Source organism: Cupressus sempervirens, chromosome 8 (genome assembly GCF_028749045.1).
Source record: "Cupressus sempervirens isolate cs-2001-9-10 chromosome 8, ASM2874904v1, whole genome shotgun sequence".
Classification (NCBI taxonomy): domain Eukaryota; kingdom Viridiplantae; phylum Streptophyta; class Pinopsida; order Cupressales; family Cupressaceae; genus Cupressus; species Cupressus sempervirens.
In genome coordinates, this window is record NC_143125.1 from 592,665,175 (window position 1) to 592,687,714 (window position 22,540).

Genomic DNA, 22,540 nt, shown 5'->3' on the forward strand with positions numbered 1-22,540 from the left:
TTGTATGATGCTGGATTGCTTGAGAACAAGCAATTTAGGGGAGTGAGGACTGTAATGTCCCTTTTTTTGGCAAGTCTGTGCAATTCTTAGAGTTAGCTCATCACATCGACCCTCGTGAGTTGACAGAGTGTTTTGGGGGTCCCAACTGTGGATTTACTATTTTTAGTAAGTCGACACTTGCAGTTAATAAAGTTAATAATTGCATGAGCTCTTATTTATTCATTAATTATTAAATTGCATTATTATAATAATGTTTATATTATTATAATAATGACATTAAGTGATATTTCTAACAAGTGTGTTGGAAAGTTTTCAGTGTTGGGTTCTTTTGGCAAACTTCCACAATTTCTGAAGTGGAGTGTTTTAGGAAACTTTGGCCAACAAAAGATTATAAATGAGAGCTCATTTCATTGGGAAAATGACGCTTGAATATATATTTTTCTTTTTGTGACTTTTTCCTGAGGTTCTGAACTTTTTTGCCCTTGCTGAGGTATAAGGGAAGCTGAGAAGTACTTTTGAATGACTGCTGAGGTAAAGTGATTCAATTTAATCTCCCTTACTGTTATTGTCTATGGCTGGGAGGATTATTATTGTGGAGGAGATTACATTTCTGGGGTTTCAGAATTCGAAGATTTATTATTTGGTTATTGACATTTGCTTTTGGTATTGTTGGAGGGTTTGAAGTCTGAATTGTTATACTGAAGTATAGTGAATTGTGACTGGTTTTTTCATCTGAGTTTTTTGTCTACGTCAAACTGTGTTCATTATAGCTGAAAAGCAATAATTCTCCAAGGGAATTGGTAATTTATTACTTGTGTTTTATCCTTAATTATCTGCACAATTGGCAACTTCTTAACTGTTCTGCCTGTGTCTGGGAGATTAATTGGTGAGTGAGAATTCTAGAAATCCATTGCACCATATTTCTGCCTGTTGGTGCAATTTATCTACTGCATGATTGGTGAGCATTTTAATTTACATTTTAAAAATGTCTGGTCCTTGATTCTGACGTCACAAATCTATGCATACTTGAGCGATTGATATTTCTCATAGCTGGATGTTACTTCACAAATCTGGGCGGCTGCATTTGGTGTGTCAAATTTGCACACAGGGTCTGATTTTTGGTATGTATTGGAACGGAACAAGGCTTATCAGTATGCAATTAAGGCTAGCTTTGGCATATACACCTCTGCCCATTGGAAATGCCAATATCAGGTGTCATTACCCAGTCTCAGCAAGTTCAAATGTGGACAATTACTTCTGCAAATATTGCAGTTTTTTCTTGGCTAGGCGTGTGAGCAATTTGAAGGAGGAAATTCATTCACATAGTGTATGCGCTCTGTTCAAGGATAAGAACTTCCAAGTCTCTTAATGCTTTGTTATTTCAGTTTGTTTTGGTGGCAACAAACATTATTTTTTGAGCATTCAATTATGAAATTTATATTTTGCTAAATTGCAAGACAGTTCTGATATTTTTATGGTGGGAGTTATAGTATTTAAATTACAATATTTCATTTCATGACCGATTTGCTAAAACCAATCTGACTTGGTAATGAACTTTCTTCGCTGATAGTTTTACTTGCATAGTATAAGATTTGAGCAGTCGCAGATTTAAAAAAATCATAGCTGAATTGCTCGCCAATTGTTTGACGAAATGTCAAACCACTGATTAGTGTGGAAATTGATGATTGTTTGAGCCATAATAATCGATAGGGATTATTACCGTTCTTTAATTGAAATCTCTTATAGGTGGTTTTTTCATGGATAAATGCACAAAATAATTTTTTTTCATGGATAAATGCACAAAATAAAAAATGTTATTCACATGTAAGATGGACTTAAAACCCCAATTTCAAATTTCAAATCACTTTAATGAGATTTAAATATAGTTTTTAATGAATTTATAATGTACGGGTGGACTTTTTAAGTCCCAAATTACATATCTCTACATTAAAACTATAATTACATGTAAATTTGAAACATAAGAATTATTTTGTGCAATAGAATGGGGTTCTTATTTAGTATTGCATATCATCGTACATGAACGTCATTCCTAAAACTTCACTATCAATATTTTAACCAAAATCATAAAGGGGGTATTTTAAAATGCAAATACATGTATAAAAATCAAAGTCGTACAAACATGTTAACGGAACAAAAATAACCATACATGACTTAGGTGGCAATTTTTAGGTCAATTACATAAACTTCAAGTATATATAAGAGTATTCTTAAAGCACATTATGACTTATACCACCAGTTTTAGAGATCATTGCATATTTTAAAGCAAAGAAAGGTATATAGAGTGTTTTCTAAAATGCGCTATGAACTAAGTATCCTTCTCAACACTGGACAATGATTTATATGGCCAATACATGTTTTAAAACACGTGTAAATTCTCTCTAGAAGTCTATCTCAAGTCATTACATACTACATCTTGGATAGGGCCATGATTTATAGAGAAAATACATGTTATAAAAATGCATGTGATCTCCATTCTAAGGCCTATTTTGGTTTCTTTGGCTGCGTCCAAGCTGGAGTGGCAATTTTTTATCATTTTACATGAAACACATGTAAACTTCGAACAAAAGCTCATTTAAGAGCTCCATATTATCGATTTTATTTCCCATGGTGAGGCGGCGGTTTTAGTTTCATTTGCATCATATTTTACACATGCAAATTGTTCTAAATAGCCCGACTAGGGCATTGTATGAGTGAAAACGACTTTGAAGAAATTTTTTGCAAGAGTTTCATACTTACATTTTGGTTTTGGAAGCCCGTCTAAGGCACACTTTGTGCAAAGACGTGATTTAGTGAGGTGATTGCAAAGATTTAAACTTGCAACTTGAAGTTTGAAATGCGTCTAGGGCATAGAAATGTCATTTCCAACTTGTGATCATCACCAAAAACCACGTTTTTATGTCTAAAGGTGCCTTTTTTCTTTGTTATTGCCTCATGCATAAAAGTAAAGCATTTTTAGATTTGAAACATTCAATCTTGTTGCTAAATTTATACATTTTGTTTCTCTATCATCTATATTTGTCAAGCCTTAAATCTTGACTTGAATATGCATTAATTTCTCTATAAGGTTGAGTCAAAATCTGTCTATATAACATTTTTTTGAGGATCTTTCTCTAAATCCAAAAATCATTTGCATTTGCTTTCACATTTTCTCAAGGATTTCGGGAAGAACTTTTCTCTTGTTTTCCCAAAAGAGGTAATTTTTCTTGTGAAATTTTAAGGCCTCTTTTCTTTTGTATATTTTTGTTCTTGTATATAAATGCATGTCTTTCATATATTTTTCATATTTGCATGCTTTTTTAATTTTCATTAAGATCCTTCTACTTCCATCTAGAATTCTCCTAGTTGCATGTGCAAGAAGCTCTCATTCATGTCTATGCAGTTGTGATTATAAAACTCATTCTAAATAATAAATCACTTTCAAAAACAAGTTATTTATCTCACATGCAAATGCAAGATAAAAGCTCACTTCTCAAGTGCATTACACACTCATTCCATGCTTTTACCAAACCTGCAAATGGACTCCAAAACCCCATTTGAGAGCTTTAACTACTAACCAGATGACATGTCGTAGGACCTAAAAATCCTACCGATGAGCCATAAGCCTTACCATATGTATATACATCCATCCACGTTTACTTTTTCTACCCAAAGTTCATTGTCAGCTCATACGAAATGCCTTCAGAGAAACCCTTTTTTGTTTTTTTCTCTCCATTTAAAGAGCTAATTTCATCCAAAACAAATTTCCCTTCGCTGCCCCTAAGTTTTCCAATTGTTTTCCTTACTTGGATTCTTCTAGATCTACCCATTCGTATACCAAATAGATTTCAATGGATCCATCTCATGAAGATGTACTCACTCTTCGGTAGTTTCATGTAACAGTGATGGAGTTATTGTCATTGATGTCAAAGGATTTTGTGAGCATGAACAAAACTACATGTTTTAGCATAATCAATGTCAAAGGTATGAGGCTTATTGATATGATGTTTAATTATCATAGACAACAACATATACCGAAGTTGTTAATTATTGTTAGTTGGACAGCTGTTATTTCTGACCCGAAAATAGCAATAGTATTTATGGGTAGCTTGGATAGCTGTTCATCCTTATCTATGTATAGCAACATTAGTTATGGGTAGTTTGGACAGCTGTTTGTCCACTTGCCAAGAATTAGTAAATGGTTATTGCAAGGATAATTATTTACTAATTTTAGTGATTCCCTTTTGGACACCTTGCAACCAATTCTATTATTGACTGTCGAGTTGTCTTAATCTCAGCCGTTGGTTTGATTAAATCTCAGTCGTTGGTTTTTCCAATAGGGTAGTATAAAAAGGGGTCATTGGGTCATTTGGAAAACAAGTTTTGGAGAAGCATTTTGCAGTGATAGAAAATTGTCTTGCAGTGTTAGCAAGAGCGCAGTGTTAGCTTGGGAATAACAGTTGGGAATATCAGCGGGAGAAATTAGGAGGTTGTCGGAGTTCTGCCAATGAGAGGCAAGGAATTTTGTATCTCTTGATTTGCTGAAGTTTAATATAATTCTTCATCTCTAGAACTGGTTTTCCCTTAGGGGTTTTTCCAAGGACAATTTGTTCGAAAATATTGTGTTTATTGTGTTTTTCATTTCTTTCCGTATTATATAAGTGAAGTTGCAGTTGTGTTATTTTTCAATATTAGCTGAGAATTTATTTTCAGTAGTTTAATAATCGTTTATGATAGGAGATTAATAATCAATGACTGCAATAGTTGATTTTTCACATGGTATTAGAGCATTGTTAAGGGTAGAAGAGTTTTTCCCTAGGAATGAAATTTTGATCTCTTTAGATTTATTATTGCTTTAAACCCTTGAGATGGCTTCAACTGGTTTGAGAGATTAGGATAGATTGGATGGTGCCTCAAATTTTGGTGTTTGGAAGGCCATAATTTCTTTATTTTTGGAAGATAATCCCACTTCATGATGTGTTATATGTGCCAGGCTTAGGTATGAATTTGATTTCTATATCTGTTCTTCTAGGATAGGGGGTATAATGTACTCTTTAGAGGGACAAATGTGTTGATTAAGTGCAAGGATTGGAAATCACCCATAACTATTGGAGTTAGGAGTGGTCGCCTTTATAGATTGCAATTTGATACTCCTAAGGCACTTATGACCAACAGTAATCCTAGAGATCTTGGAGAGCTATGGCATAGGAGGATGGGCCGTATTCATCATGGAGTACTTAGATTGCTTCGTGAGACGATGACAGGTGTTCCAGAGGTGAGCACAGAGCATGACGATGTATGTAAGGGATGTGTGTTGGGGAAGTTTGCGAAAGCATCTTTTCCAAGGAGTGACACCAGATCTAAGGGTGTTCTTGATCTAGTACATTCAAATTTTTGTAGACCGATGGCGACGAAATCTCTCAAAGGATATGAGTACTATGTACTTTTATTGATGATTTCTTTAGAAAGACCTGGATATACTTCTTGAAGACTAAGGATGAGGTTTTTAGTTGATTCCAAGAGTTCAAGGCTCTTGTGGAGAATTCGACAGGAAAGAAGATAAAGGTTCTTTGGTCAGACAATGGAGGCGAGTACAAAGGAAATGTCTTTGAGGAGTTCTGTACCAGAAAAGGAATCAAGAGAGAATGGATTGTTCCTTACAATCTACAGTAGAATGGAGTTGCTAAGAGGAAGAACCATTCTATATCGGAGGCAGCAAGAGCTACACTACATGACCAGGACATGCCCTGTTACTTATGGGCAGAGGCGTGTAATACAACAGTCTACATCCAGAATAGAGTTCCACACAAGGTGCTAGGGAAGATGACACCAGAGGAGGTTTTCACAGGGAAGAAGCTAGATGTTAGTCACTTTAGGATATTCGAGAGTTTGGCATATTGTCATATTCCTGGAGATACACGTACAAAGTTAGATCAGACTACAGAGAGGGGGTACTTTGTTGGGTACAGTGAGACCTCAAAGGCATACAGAATTTTCATTCCAGGGACTAAAAGAATTATTGTCAAACGGGATGTCAAGTTCATGGAGGACAAGACATTCAGGAGATCCAAAGATTTGCCAGCAGATGATCAGAGTGAGTAGCCAACAGAAGCTCCAAGACCAAGTCAAGAGCAACAAAGCTCAAGTACAGTTACCAGTACGAGTGTAGACTCAGTTAGTGAAGATTCACAAAGTATGGAGCAACAGGTGCAACAAGAAATGCATCTAGAAGACTTAGAGGTTGATATTTCATCCTCTACAGTTGGTAGCAGAAACCATGTGGTTCCAGATACACAAAGGAATATCAGTGGGAGAAATTAAGAGTTTGTGGGAGCTTCTAGGAAGAGTACTAGACAGTGAAGACAACCAGCCAAGTTCAATGACTATGTGGCATTAGTTAGTCAGTTAGTAGATAGTGAGCCTTCTAGCTATCAAGAAGCTGCAAAACATCAAGTATGGCGAGATGCTATGGTTGAGGAATATTATTCAATAATGCAGAATAATGTGTGGGAGGTAGTACCTAGACCAACAGATAGGGCTGTAGTTGGTTCACGCTGGATCTATAAGATAAAGCACGGTGCAGATGGTAGCATTGAGAAATACAAGGCGAGGTTCGTGGCAAAGGGGTTCTCTTAGAAGGAGTGAATAGACTATGAAGAGACATTTGCTCCTGTTGCCAGTTATACTTCTATACGAAATGTAATCTCACTTGTAGCAAAGATGGGATGGAAAATCCATCAAATGGATGTCAAGACAACATTCCTTAATGGTGAGTTGAAGGAGGAGGTATATATAGAACAACCAGAAGGCTTTGTAGCACACAACAAAGAGACCCACGTGTGCAGATTGAAGAAAGCATTGTACGAACTCAAGCAGGCTCCTAGAGCGTGGTATGAGCGCATTGATACATACTTGCAAAAAATGGGCTTTGTGCAGAGTGAAGCAGATGCTAACCTCTACTACTTGATGGTTGGGGGTAAGATTCTCATTCTTGTTCTTTATGTGGACGACCTATTTCTTACAAGTTCACTAGGGCTCATAGTGGATTGCAAGAGGAACCTTGTAGAAGAGTTCGAGATAAAGGATTTAGGACTTATGCACTACTTTCTAAGCATGGAAGTGTGGCAGACAGATGGGGAGATTTTCCTTGGTCAAGGAAAATATTGCATTGAAATCTTGAAATTTTTTGGGATGGAGGATTGCAAAGCCATGTCTACACCCATGATCACGAATTGGAGGAAGGTAGATACAACTAATGATTAAGATGTAGATCCCACTTTATATAGACAGTTGATTGGTTTGCTTATGTATTTGGTCAACATTAGACCAGATATATCATTTGCAATAAACTCTCTTAGTCAGTTCATGGTTGAACCAAAGAGAATGCATTGGATAGCGGCTAAGCATGTGCTACGTTACTTGCATGGTACAGTCGAGTATGGGATCAGATATGTTCGAGGTGAAGGTATCAGGTTGATAGGCTATACTGACGCAGATTGGGCAGGAAGTACAACAGACAAAAAGAGCACTTCAAGGTGTTGTTTCAGCTTGGGATCAGGAGTTGTATCTTGGTTCAACAGGAAGCAGAAGTCTGTAGCTCTAAGTTTAGCAAAAACAGAATACATAGCAGCTAGAATGGCGACATGTGAAGCTATATGGTTTTGGAAGTTGTTAGTAGCCTTGTTTGGTCAGAAGGTAGAGACTACTGTGATACATTATGACAATCAGAGTTGCATCAAGTTGTCTGAGAATCTAGTGTATCATGATAGGTCTAAACATATAGATATCAGATATCACTTCATCAGAGATTGTGTACAAAGGGGAGTTGTTCAGCTATAGTACATACCTACAGAGAAGTAGGTAGCAGACATTCTGACTAAGGCATTGGGGAAGGCAAAATTTATCTTCTTCAGAGATAAGTTAGGTGTCCTGAAGAATAGCTTCGTCGCTAAGAGGGAGTGTTAATTATTGTTAGTTGGACAGCTGTTATTTCTGACCCGAAAATAGCAGTAGTATTTATGGGTAGCTTGGACAATTGTTCGTCCTTATCTATGTATAGCAGCATTAGTTATGGGTAGTTTGGACAGCTGTTTGTCCACTTGCCAAGAATTAGTAAATGGTTATTGCAAGGATAATTATTTACTAATTTTAGTGATTCCCTTTTGGACACTTTGCAACCAATTCTATTATTGACTGTTGAGTTGTCTTAATCTCAGCCGTTGGTTTGATTTAATCTCGATCGTTGGTTTTCCAATAGGGTAGTATAAAAAGGGGTCATTGAGTCATTTGGAAAACAAGTTTTGGAGAAGCATTTTGCAGTGATAGCAAATTGTCTTGCAGTGTTAGAGTGGGGATAGCAGTTGGGAATATCAGTGGGAGAAATTAGGAGGTTGTCGTAGTTCTGCCAGTGAGAGGCAAAGAATTTTGTATCTCTTGATTTGCTGAAGTTTAATATAATTCCTCATCTATAGAACTGGTTTTCCCTTAGGGGTTTTTCCAGGGACAATTTGTCCGAAAATATTATGTTTATTGTGTTGTTCATTTCTTTCCGTATTATATAAGTAAAGTTGCAGTTGTGTTATTTTTCAATATTAGCTGGAAATTTATTTTCAGCAGTTTAATAATCGTTTACGATAGGAGATTAATAATCAGTGACTGCAATAGTTGATTTTTCATAGAAGTAACAATAGTGATGACAAAAGAAAGTCAAAACGTGTAGTCAACAGTAATAATGTGAAGCGACTCAAGGAACCATTTAAGAGTTTATATATTATACAGACAACAAGATTAAGGAGTTAATGGAGTCATAGATCTCACATGATATTATATTAATTTATATGGTTGTCAAACTTGTCGTCTATGAAAGGAATGCATGTGCCGACAAGATACGAATGAAGCCATAGGATTATAGATACAGATGTCAGTGTGAAAAAATAGCAATAAAGAGCAGATTTAAGAGCAGCGAATAAAAGGTCAACAACCATCTCTATAAGGCAATGATGTGTTTCCAGTGAAAAGATAGAATGAACAGATATGATAATACCCCATCACTTGCACATTAGCTATTGTAAGAAAGAAAAACAAAGGATCAAAATCGATAAATGATATCAGCAGTTCTGCACAGAGGTACCATCAAGAGTCTCCATGTCAGAAACAAAAACTGTGGGTATACAAGACAAGGCGATAGATAACATGAAGAAAAGCCCTCACGTGAGAAGAAACAATATTAATCGTGGGTCAGCAACAGGTCAAAGATGAAAGTCTATACAGTGATAAGTATTGAAGTCAGTTACGACAATCACGAAGAAGCTCTTGGCCATTTGTAATATGAATTTTGAATAGAACAAAAAGAATTTGATCTTGCCGCCAAAAATAAAGACCTCGGATAAAGTACCACCTCATTCAGTGATCTAAGTGCAGACATCGATAATGAAGGCAATATCATGCATATTTGGAGGGTAACAATAAGCATTGGCAGTATTTGCTAAGAAGAGTATATGAATGACGTGTATGGCAGTAATATCTCCAATTAGAATGTCATCAAATTCTATACTAAGTTGTCAGACAGTTTGTTGATTAAAATATGATATTAACAGGTCAGCAAATTTGTACAGAATTAAAAACATCTTTCAAAGTCTCTCAAAGCAGCCAAGGTAATATCAAATGCATGGGCCATCATTGAATGAATATAGAGGGCAGCATTTAGAAAGTATTCAGAGAAGCATCTGCAGTTGGCTTTTGAATTACCATGATCTGACTATGTAGTTAGCAGTGTGGAAGAAATAATTGTGCTTCAAAGAGGCTGCAATTACTTTTAAATAAATTATTAAAGTTAGTTTGGTCAATAAAATTAATTAAGAAAAGGTGAGACTATAATTGAATATATCTCTTCATTAAGAGACGCGTTCTTTTGAGAGAGTATAAATAAATATTGAATGCATTTGGTAAAGAGTGCGTTAGATGTGAAGAATAGATAAAAGAATAAGTGCAGAGTAAAATAAAGAAATGTATAATCAGATTTCAATTTGATTTATATATTTATCAAAGAGGGTATGATGATGCGGGAAGTAATAAGAGCATATTGTATAAGCAAAAATAAGTCAGTGATCAAAGAATAGAAAGGAACAACTAAAGAACAGTAAATAAGTTAAATAAGTGATTGATATATATATATAAGGTTTACTAATAAGAAGAAGCTGATGAAAAGAAGAAATATAAGAAGATATATATAAGGAAGTATGAAGAGTTAAGGAAGTTCATTGACAGATTTCAAAGCAAGAGGATTTAAATAGTATCCATCATTAGTTGAGTAAGCAACATTGCAAAGGTGGAAAGAAGTTTGTATGCAGTGAGTTGGTGCTCATGAAGATAGATGCGGGAGTTGGTGCTTCCAATAGGTCAGAGCCTGCGAAATGTGGGAGTTAGAGCTTCCAGTGAGTTGGTGCTCATAAGCATAGAGGTTGTAGCCTCAAGTAGGTCAGAGGGCCTACAATACACTGTAAAAGGACAAAGTTTATATAAAAGCATTTGTTGCCATGATTTTTTGCCACATTGGGTTTCAACGTAAATCTTGTGTTATTGTGTTTTGTGCATAATTGTTCATTTCAACATTTAGAGTTAATTGTTTGGATAAAAGCTTTAAATTGACAAAATTGCTATTATATTGATTCACCCTCTGCCCCCCCTCTTAGTTAGTTGTGCGCTTTTCAAACAGTTGCTCACAATCTTGCTATTTAAGTACAAGTCATTCCATTGAAAGACAAAGAAGAAAAAGACAAAGTAACAACATGATAAATATCACATTTGTTCATGTAGTAGCTTCAGTTAGATTAGTTTGATCAAAGAAAAATTATGTTAATATGTTTATCAGTTGAACATCTCTCTCTCTCTCTCTCTCTCTCTCTATATATATATATATATATATATATATATATAGCATGATATCATTATTATTATATCTATTATATCTAATAATTATTAATCAATGCCAAAATATGATCAATACCGGACTCGGCGAGTCCTGCCTCAGACTCAGCCGAGTCCTGGCCAAGTCAAGCTTGACTTGCCAAGTCAGCTGACTCGACTAACTCGCCAAGTCCCATCAGGCAGACTTAGCCGATAGTCAATGTCTAAAAAAGACAACAAATTATTTTTTGTCAACATTCTAAAGCATAAGTTAGACCTAAAAAGGTCATTCTATCACTTGCAAACACAAAGAATAGAGAAAGAAGAGTTGAAAGAAGAGTATTGGTGTTTTGGGAGATAAATTAGCAAATCAGTTGGCTTTCATCTATCAATTGTTGATTGTTTGTGCCACTTTGTGGCTTGCATATATGCATTGAGAGGATTTAAAAGAAGCATTTGTAGAAGGCTCTTCAAACTTGGGTTACATTTCCATTTTTAGATTAGATTTGAAGAGGTAAGATGCTTTTTTTTTTGTTATTTTGCAATTTTTTTTACATTTATGAATTTTTTTTATTTGCATGTGTTTGGACTCTTTAGATTTGTTCCAATTATCCTAGCATTTGTAAATTGGATTTTCTATATTCTAAATGCTTATTTTTTTATTTATGGTATATCATAGTAGTAGCAACATCATGTCTCAACCTGAGGGTAGTGACTAGGCCTAAAACTTACCCTGATACTGATCCTAGTGCAGTAGCAAGGGATAGGGCTTAGAAACATGTTATTCCTAGGCATAAGAAAGGATTTGTGACATGTTGGCATTTTATGATAACATATAATGGGGGAGGCATTAATAAATTGAAATATCACCTTGCACATATTGGAAAGCGTGATATCAGAATATGCAAGGAGGAACCTCAAGATGTTATGCATGATATGCAAGCTCTCTTAGAGGAATCTTTAGAGAAGAAAGAACTGGAAAAAAAAAGCAACAAGAAGAGATGGCACAATTAGCTGGAACTAGAAGTGTAGAGGGCTCTTCAAGTTATCATGGACATGATCACCCTCTAATTCCACCTTCTTCTACTACCACATCTTAGACTACGAGCATTAGGCCTCGCATGCATAAGCAAAGATCCTCACTTGATTCCATCTTTGTTCCATGCACAACTCCAAGTGCACAACCATCACTTGAGAGCATGACTTGGAATAAGGAGAAGCATGAGCAAGCAAAGTTGGCATTTAGAGATTTCTTCTTCTACAACAACCTTCCATTTAATGCGGCAAGGTACTTATAATTTTAATTTTAAATTTGTATGTCTTCCCTTGCTTGCATAATAAGTATACTTATATTATTTATTTAGTTTGTTTTAACTTTTAGGTTTCCTTATTGGCAAATTGCCATGTAGATGTTGTTATTGTTTGTGGTCCGGGGTTCAAAGCTCCTAATGATGAGGAGCTAAAAGGTGCTATTTTGGCACATCGTGTTGCTGATGTAAAAGTTGAAATTGAGGAGCACTGTAAAGTATGGGTCACAAAGGGTTGCACCATCATGATTGATGGTTGGACTAATAGAAGAAATATAACACTACTGAATTTTCTTGTCTCCTCATCAGATAATTAAATATTGTACTCAAAAAGTTAGAATTTAATAATTTAGTAGTAAATTGATTGATCATTGTGATTGTACTAAATTTCTTTATTTTTTCTCAAGTTCCACTATGATTGATCATTGTGATATACAAGCAGAGTGGAACTCAAAGGTTGATGATCATGTCTTCAGTGAGGAAGAACTGGAGTGGGTTAATGGGGTTGATTGAGAGGCAGAGGTAGTGGTGATGGCAGTGGAGGAGGCTAGAGCATGAGGAGACCTAGTGCAGGACCCTAAGGCCGAGCGTGATGGATTTGACTCTGATGATGAGGATTATGAGGATGAGGATGAGTATCAAGATGAGGAGGATGATTATGTCACTTGAGGTTCAACCTCAGACACAGGGAGAGAGGATGGCTCTAGAGGCTTCCATCACCTATCTTAGGTGTACTCGTAGGAAGACATAGGTTACTATGAGCCTTTTTTTCGATATATGTTTTGAACTTTTGATTCCATGGATTGCATATTCCATGGATATTGACATATTGTAGACATTTGACAGTTAACTAATATACTATATTTCAGATTTCTATTATGTTATTCAGTTTAACTTTATGTAATTTCTTTCAAAAAATTGCATTTATATTTACGTGATCTATGAAAAGCTGTATATGTGTGCAAAGTAGCTTCCGTTTATCTCAAGTATTGTTTATTTGATGTTAATTGGCTAAATGATGCATGACAAAAACTTAAAATCCTTAAAAATCTTTGAATTTCATGAGTTTTTAATTTGCCGAGTCCTTGGCAAGTCTGACCACCAAGATCGAGTCCAAGCCCATTTTGTGCCTGACCAAGTCTGAACTGAGTCCAAGGATGGTAACACTGATTAATACTATACCAATTGAATCAATCACATGCTAATTACTAGTATCTCTTTATTGAAATTGATACACATAACATAATAGATTGTAATCGTTGCTTTTATCGTGACATAATGTTAGTAAACAAATTTATCTTTTGGCAAAACTATCCTCAAAATGACTCCTGAATGGCCATACAAGAAGACAAAGTTTTGTAACTAGCAGTTGAGATGTTTGCAATAGTTATGTGCAAATGCTCTTTGAATTTTGACAAGAAGGTACATCTCCCTTTGACTGATATGCAATGAATGTTGTATCATTGATATGCTTTTCACCAGAAAGCATCAAAGGTACTGGCATCTACCCATAGCCGTGATGTAGATGTGAGGAAATTGAAATATGAAAACTGAATGAATATAGGAAAATAATACAAAGCCTACTTCCCTCATGTTAACATTCAAAAACTAAATAAATTGAAAGGTGTGCATTCTTTCCCAAAGCAATTAAACCTCAAATCAAAGTTTCAGAATCTTATGTATGCATAGTAGAGTGGATAAGCATGATGATGAAAATGATTCATGCGAGACAAAGCTAGATAGAATTTGAAGAAAATTTAAATGAATTCAAAGATTTCAAAGCACCATCTTCATTATTTCAACATCCACAATAAACTATGCATTACAAATGCCTAAAAAGAAAACTATGCCCTTATCTCTGATAGATCACAAAATCAGAAAAATCTCCTCTCTTCTGTAGCACACAAACTCTTGAAGAGAAGCGGAATCCCTTTCTCTTGAAAGTCCCTTACAATTAATAGTTACGAGGAGATATCATTCAATTTTATAATTGAATCTTAAAACGAAACTTTAATAAGATTGCCATCTTTGGGATACCCCTTTATGAAATTACAAACATAGTTTATAACATCATGATCATATTTACTTTATACTATATCCCTCTTTATACAACCAACTGGAGTTAAGACAAAATAAAGATATACTTTATATTGGGCCGATCAAAATATTTTTGGCAGTTAAATAGGGTCTAGGTACGGGGGGCATAACTTTTTATCCCACCATTGGATCTTCTTAATTTTCGGATATGTTGGTGAAATATTAATTCTCCACATTCTGACCAGAGTGATTTCCAGAACAATGTCAGAATCGAAAGTTATTCACCATTTTTTGCAGGTCTATAAAACTGTCACAAAATATGAATTATTCGCACTCCCTCTTCATTAGATCAGTGCCATATATCTTCACTCGAACAACATTGTGCCATTTGTGGGTTAAGATGATTGATGAAACCATAATTTGTGTTATCTATGCATCTTTTAAAATTTGCATGACGCATTAGGTTATGTCCATAAACCATGGTTTATTCTCCATTAGTGATTTCTCTACAAGCCTCTTATATAATATTTGTTAATGCAAACTTTTTTGGGTAGTGAGGCAAAAAATACTCTTGAATTTATTTTTATCTTACCAAACATTCCCAACATTTCAAATTGATGCATATAGGTTTGTAAACTTGTGAATCATACAAATTCGAACCACTAGAATTGTTCCTTTTTAAACTTTCATTTTAAACTGTTGAAACAATGAACCTGTTTAAACCTGTTGAACCAGTTTGAATTGGTTCATGCCTATATGAACGCGACTTTACTAATTGAACCAACTATACCCAGAATGAGCCACCTTAAACCCTATTGAAATGAAATGAAATGAAAGTTTTCAATGACATCTACGAGACCCACGGTCTATGGGACCAAAAGAACCCTTAGTTAAATTCTTGTCCTTTCTCCAGGCTGTCCCTTTTGTTGTGGATCTACATAAGTAAGATTGCCCCCTTATGGAGTCTTTCCCCTTCAAAAAGTTCTTTTATGTTGGTTCCCTGTAAAGTGTCCTTGTGCTGATTGTGAATGTCCTCGTATGCAATGCAATCTTTCACATAGTGCCCTTTCATTTCTACCACTTCATCTTTGCAAAACCTACAAATTTTGTCCTCCCACTCTTCTTTAGGAACTTCCCATCTGCCCATTTCACATCTCAACCGGTGTGATCCACACCTCAGTTGGGCAATTAGAATTTTAACTAGGATGAACCCAATTTGAACCATCATGAACTAATATGAACTAGGATGAACCCAATTGTACCTGCATGAACCTAGCTGCACCAATTGTACCAGTTTGAACCACTAAACTTGACCTTCGAACTTGACCTCTGAATCAGTAAACCTGTGTACCTTGAACCTTTGAGTCTGAGCCTTGAACCATGATATGCAATGCAATCGTGGTTCACATAATGCACTTTCGTTTCTACCACTTCATCTTTGCAAAACCTACAAATTTTGTCCTCCCACTCTTCTTTAGGAACTTCCCATCTACCCATTTCACATCTCAACCGGTGTGATCCACACCTTAGTTGGGCAATTAGAATTTTAACTACGATGAACCCAATTTGAACCATCATGAACTAATATGAACTAGGATGAACCCAATTGTACCTGCATGAACCTAGCCGCACCAATTGTACCAGTTTGAACCACTAAACTTGACCTTCGAACTTGATCTCTGAATCACTAAACTTGTGTACCTTGAACCTTTTAGTCTGAGCCTTAAACCATGATATGCAATGCAATCATGGTTCACATAGTGCCCTTTCGTTTCTACCACTTCATCTTTGCAAAACCTACAAATTTTGTCCACCCACTCTTCTTTAGGAACTTCCCATCTGCCCATTTCACATCTCAACCGGTGTGATCCACACCTCAGTTAGGCAATTAGAATTTTAACTAGGATGAACCCAATTTGAACCATCATGAACTAATATGAACTAGGATGAACCCAATTGTACCTGCATGAACCTAGCTGCACCAATTGTACCAGTTTGAACCACTAAACTTGACCTCTAAATCACTAAACCTGTGTACCTTGAACCTTTGAGTTTGAGCCTTGAACCATGATATACAATGCAATCATGGTTCACATAGTGCCCTTTCGTTTCTACCACTTCATCTTTGCAAAACCTACAAATTTTGTCCTCCCACTCTTCTTTAGGAACTTCCCATCTGCCCATTTCACATCTCAACTGGTGTGATCCACACCTCAGTTGGGAAATTAGAATTTTAACTAGGATGAACCCAATTTGAAACATCATGAACTAATATGAACTAGGATGAACCCAGTTGTACCTACATGAACCTAGCTGCACCAATTGTACTAGTTTGAACCACTAAACTTTACCTTCGAACTTGATCTCTGAATCACTAAACCTATGTACCTTGAACCTTTGAGTCTGAGCCTTGAACCATGATATGCAATGCAATCATGGTTCACATAGTGCCCTTTCGTTTCTACCAGTTCATCTTTGCAAAACGTACAAATTTTGTCCTCCCACTCTTCTTTAGGAACTTCCCATCTACCCATTTCACATCTCAACTAGTGTGATCCACACCTTAGTTGGGCAATTAGAATTTTAACTAGGATGAACCCAATTTGAACCATCATGAACTAATATGAACTAGGATGAACCCAATTGTACCTGCATGAACCTAGCTACACCAATTGTACTAGTTTGAACCACTAAACTGACCTTCGTACTTGATCTCTAAATCACTAAATTTGTGTACCTTGAACCTTTGATCTGAGCCTTGAACCATGATATTGTGTTTTTGTATTGATAAACCAATGACTTTTAAACTTGAACCATGCATTTTGAACCTTCAAACCTTGAACCTTTAGGCCCTTCAAACTTAATGAACCTCTTGAACTTTTTTGTACCAGTTGAACCTCTAAACTAGTTCAAAATTGTTGGAGGCTTGTTCTTGAACCAAACTGGGTATGATGTGAACTAACTAGACCATATCAACCCAATTTGATGAGGTTCAAGAATCAAGGGAAATCCAAATTTTGAGATTTTTAATGGGGTCCATAGGGTTACTAACATTGGCTCTATAGTGGGACTATTTTTTATTCAAAAATGGAGAACTCTAGCATATTTAGTTGAAAAGATGAGTGCTAAAGAACATTGGGAAATATAATCATAGAGAAATGGGATACAAGGAGTTGCTTGCAAAGCGGGTGGAGGGAAGCAGGGAAACTACAAGCCAAAACTAAAAGCGAAGAAAATATAACCAAAAAACCACCCCAACTAGTGGCAAGCCCAAAGCTTGGGCATTATTCAAACTAAAACTATGCACAACAGAAAGATATTTACAATACACACATAGGTAGGAAGAACCCCTACCATAATAATCAGAATCAAGAAGAAATTACACAGAGCCATTGATTGGTTTAGAGAAATAGGAGCCTTTCCAGAGAAGTAGATTGTGCCTCAATGAAGTACCTCGACAACAATGCTCTTTGGCGGTCTCTTCAATGCTGAATATCAAGCTAATGGCACACAAAAATATGCTGACCAAGCACTCCTTCCCAAACAACCACATCTAATCATAGCACTCTTTATTTTCCAAAGATAATCCATAAAATCCCTCAAGCCAGATGTCATCTCTAACTAAAAATATATATATTCAGGAACCTCTCCATGAGTTGTAGACCAGGCCTCATGATTGTTGTTCACAAGGGCACTTTTCTTCACATAATCATTTCCAACATGACCAATTTCAGAGAAAGAAAAAAATTCATCTAGTGTGGGATCAAATCTCACATTTAAATTTACTCCATCTGTATCAAGGATCAAGTCACTGTCTAACATGTAAAACATTTTATTCTTCTCTTTTACCATTGTATCATATGATTCAACCTCGTTTTCACAATTTACACCAAAAAAATCACTGCTGATGGCTGCACAAACAACAACACATATTCATTGGAATTTATAATTATGAGAACAGTTTAATCAATATTTCTATGGGAGACTATGGTGGCACTGACTAAAACCATTATTTGGTATGATGTTACATAAACATCATGGGATATATTTGACATTTTTGGTTATGATTGTGAAATAATATATATCCTTCATATTTCATTGAAGATAATATACTGAGCTCAAGTATAAAGTGCAGCTTGGACATGGCCTGATATTTGCTGGGAACTTCATTATTTGAAAGTTTTTGGAGTATTATTGTTGGCTTTTGTAGGAATAATATCAAATAAATTTTGGAGTTGTATTGTTCTTGTGCCCATCATGGCATCAGGAAAGTTATTTTTCGCACTTTCTCAATAGGCTACAGAGGTAGCCCAACAAAGGAGAAAAATTTGGCATGACGAGCACTTCAACAAGATGAATTTAAATTCAAGCCAAATGGTACTCAAGTATAATGCAAAGAATGAGATAAATGTAGGAAAATTCAAAATCTGGTGGTTGGGAACATATAAAATAATAGAAGTAAAAGAAAATAGGCTAATAAAGTTGTCAACTTTAGATAATAAACCAGTGAGGGACTTAGTCAATGAGTCAAAATTAAAACCATACCAACAAAGAGGAGGATGTATAATCACATATTATATTAATATGGACACTTCCAAATTAAAAAAAAAAAACAAAATAATCTAGTCGAAAAAAGAGAAAAAGTCAGGAGACTTCGAATATAAGGAGTCAAACCTGCCTCCTACATTAATTCATAAGTACAAGCCCTGGGAGAAGGAATAAATCCAAGAAAGTTGGAGGGAGAATGTAGGTATAGGAGAAGGAAGGACACGGTTGTATGGGAAGGAAGAGATAGGTACAGACGGTCGTATGAAGGAGGTAGAAGTAGGTATGGATGGTCGTATGAAGGAGAAGGTAGAAGAGGAAGGAGGTGGTTGTATGAAAGGAGAGACAAGTACAAACAACTATACAAAGGAGGCTAAAGTAGGTACAGACATTCGTACAAAGGAGAAGGTAGAGGTACGTATGGAAGACCGTACGAGGAACAAGGTGGGTCGTATAGACAAAGACCAAAAGCATACAAAGGAGGGTGTTGAATGAAGCTGTACGATCACCTTACCAAGATGTACATAGATTCATACAAAGGAGCATTGTATGGATGTAGGAGATAGCCATATGAGTTACCAAGGATCCCTAGTCACATGAAGGAGAGCCATAAATACGAGTGCACTGATTGGTTGTGGGGAAGTTGTAACAAATGTCAACTATGGAAATCAGAAGCAACTTAACATCATGGGCCTTTCTCCTAAATATGAAAAAATGGTCAAGTTAAGTTTGCTAAATCCTAGTAAGGAGAAGATCTTTGATTCAAAAAAAAAGAAATTTGGGTTGGCCATGAAGATGAAGGACATGGAAATATCTACAGGAAAGGGGGACACAATGAAAATCACAAAAGAGACCACGACTGCCAATAGTAATTTTGAAAGTGTCATGGGCAGTGAATGTCACACTTGGTGGGAGTGTATAGAGGACAATCATCCTCTTAAAGAGGCATTGAGGAAGGCTAAGGTAGAATAAATTATTTTCATCCTAATATTTGATTTTAAAAAAATTGCACCCATACTATGGAATATAGTTACAAGTTATGATAAATCTTGCCATCAATTTGTAGTCCAGTATTTTCAGCATTCGCTGACAATTTCTTAGTCAAGCAGGGAAATAAGTAAGGTTTTCGGAATTCCCAACAGGGGACATAAACTGGAAAAAAACCCTAATGTTAGTAGAAGAAAAGAAGAAATGGTTGAGGCTAATATGCAAGAAGGACCTTACAAATAAAGAATGGGAAGGAATTTTGAAAAATAGTAGGGGTCTTAGGAAAATCTTCATTGTCAATGATGAATGGTGATGCATCGTGGATTTAGTGAAAATTAAAATTATAGCTAGAAGCTGCACCTTCGACATTGCCCTTTGGATGTTGTCAGTGGTTGACGGATTGTATAAAGGATAGGCATATAATTGGGCACAATTCCTTTTAGAGAGACTTCAAGAATTCATGGAGTTAAAGCACAAGCTGTTTTACATGCCCCATCATGTCATGGCCTTATTTCTAGAAGCAGTACAAACCCACGTGGGTAGTGAGCATAGAGGGACATTGATACCAACCAATAGGGTAGAACCCTATAAGCCAGCTATGATATATATGCTTCACATAGACACTATGGGTGTAGGATCGCACAGTAGTGAACCTTAGAAAGAAAAACCAAAATAGGCAGTTGAGGAGCAACAACAGGAGACATTGGTTGGAAATCAGGGTGAGGATGAGGATGAGGGAGAGAATTTCAAAGAGGATACAAGTGACACATAATCATCTTCCTTAGACTCCAGGAAGTGTAAATCTTCCTAAGTCACCTGCAAGGAACTCTGAAGGAAATTACCTTCCTATCACTAGCAGAGGGGCCACTTCCCATAGGGATACCAGAATCTATGGAGATTTACCATGATAGTATGGCCCCCTAGGATCACGGTGTGACTCTTGGCTTCAAGGGATTTTCTCTTAAAGGAGGGGAGGTAACCCATGCCGTGGTAGTCAGGCATACAAATGTCATTGAGCAGACTCCAAAGAGAGGGTGGGTAGACGAGGATTGCAGTATAGAATGGAAACAAGTTTCACAATGGGGGGCTTCCAAATTGTCCCTACCAAGGGTGGCACAACTAATTCCCCCAAATTAGCACATTTGTACTAAGGTAATAGACTTGAGATACCAGACAAAGTATGCACATAAGGTGAGGGTAAAAACACCATTAGGCCTTGAAGTAGTTCACTTGGTTTCTCATAGTATAGTATATAGGGATAGAGATAATAGTTACCTAGCATGGAGAGATTCACACTAAGGAGAATATGGAGGATATAATCCTTGAGGAGGCAGACAAATTGCTTGAAGAAGAAGGGATGGTATCTTCCCCTATGGCATAAGCTAACAAAGATCTAATGGAGATATAGAGTGGAGAGGGGAACCGCCTGGTACATTCTCATTTATAGACAAGGCATAATTTTTTTTTACCAAGTTATAGGCAATGGAACATTCCACCAAGGAGATTATGCAACAGGCTAGGTCTCAGAATATCAAAGTTTTCCTGAAAGTAGCAAAATCATTGGTCAAATTTATGTAGAAGGGCTGCCATAAGGACCAAGAAATATTCTAGAAGGGGGATATACTCAACATGAGTTGGTAGCCACATGGATGATGAGGTACACTATTCCTTCCACTCTTAACCAATCACATCTCATGGAGACCCTTGTAGATATGGAAGTTTCTTTTTGTTAGACATATTTGGAACTCCAGCAAAGCAAAAATTTGGCTAAAGAATAGGCAATAGAAAGAACTATGCTTGAAGAAAAGTGGAAGGCTGAGAAATTTACCATGGAGGAGATCTAGAGAAGGGAAAAAACTAAATTGGAAAACAAAGTCACCACGACAGAGGTAAAGAAGATGGACACCCTGTGGGTTCTAAAAGGAGTTTGAGCAAAAAAGAAGACATTTGAATGTGACCTGCAATGACTTTGGGGAGGTCCAAGTCCAAGGATGTCTTGCTAACCCTCTTCTTAAAGTCAAGTTTTTATATTTTAGTGTGTTCGACAGTCATCTAGAAGATGACTTCTTTTTTTTTTGAGGGTGTGGGGGGAGGATATATATAGTAGAGAATAAAGTAATATTGTACTTAGCACTTGTTAAAGCTTGAGTGGGTTGGATAGTTAGGAGGTGAGGGAATGTGTCAGTTGGTTTTCCCATCCAATTGACCCTCTTATAAGCACTTGGAATATTGTCAATGTACTCATGATGTTTTGGTATGAATAAAGTAAATCATTTCCTTGCCAATTGGTATTGTGGTATTAACATACATTCTATGTTTTTCATTGTATACATATCATTATTATTTTTTGAATTTGAGTAGCATTTCCATTCTACACCAAGGGCACTATAAAAAATTTGAACCAACTTCTCCAAAAAGCTCTTGGGGAGTAATTTCTAGATTTGTGTGTGAAATCTTGCTATCCTATTCCTACATGCAAAAGGTGAAGGGTTTTTGTTGTTTGGTGGGTGAGGGCTTGCCTTGGTCAAGCCCTAGATTGAGGAATGAACAGTGAATTAAAATAAAAAATAAATACTTGCATGCAGTAAGATTGAATAATATCAAATGAAAGATACAATTACTTCCATGGATGCAATTTTATTTGATAGATGATCATGTATGTAGGTGTAATAACCTTGACTCAAAGAAACCTTGAGGAAATCAAATAATACAAAACCTCATATATAGGAACGTAAGTGACATACCATGATGAATAATAGAAG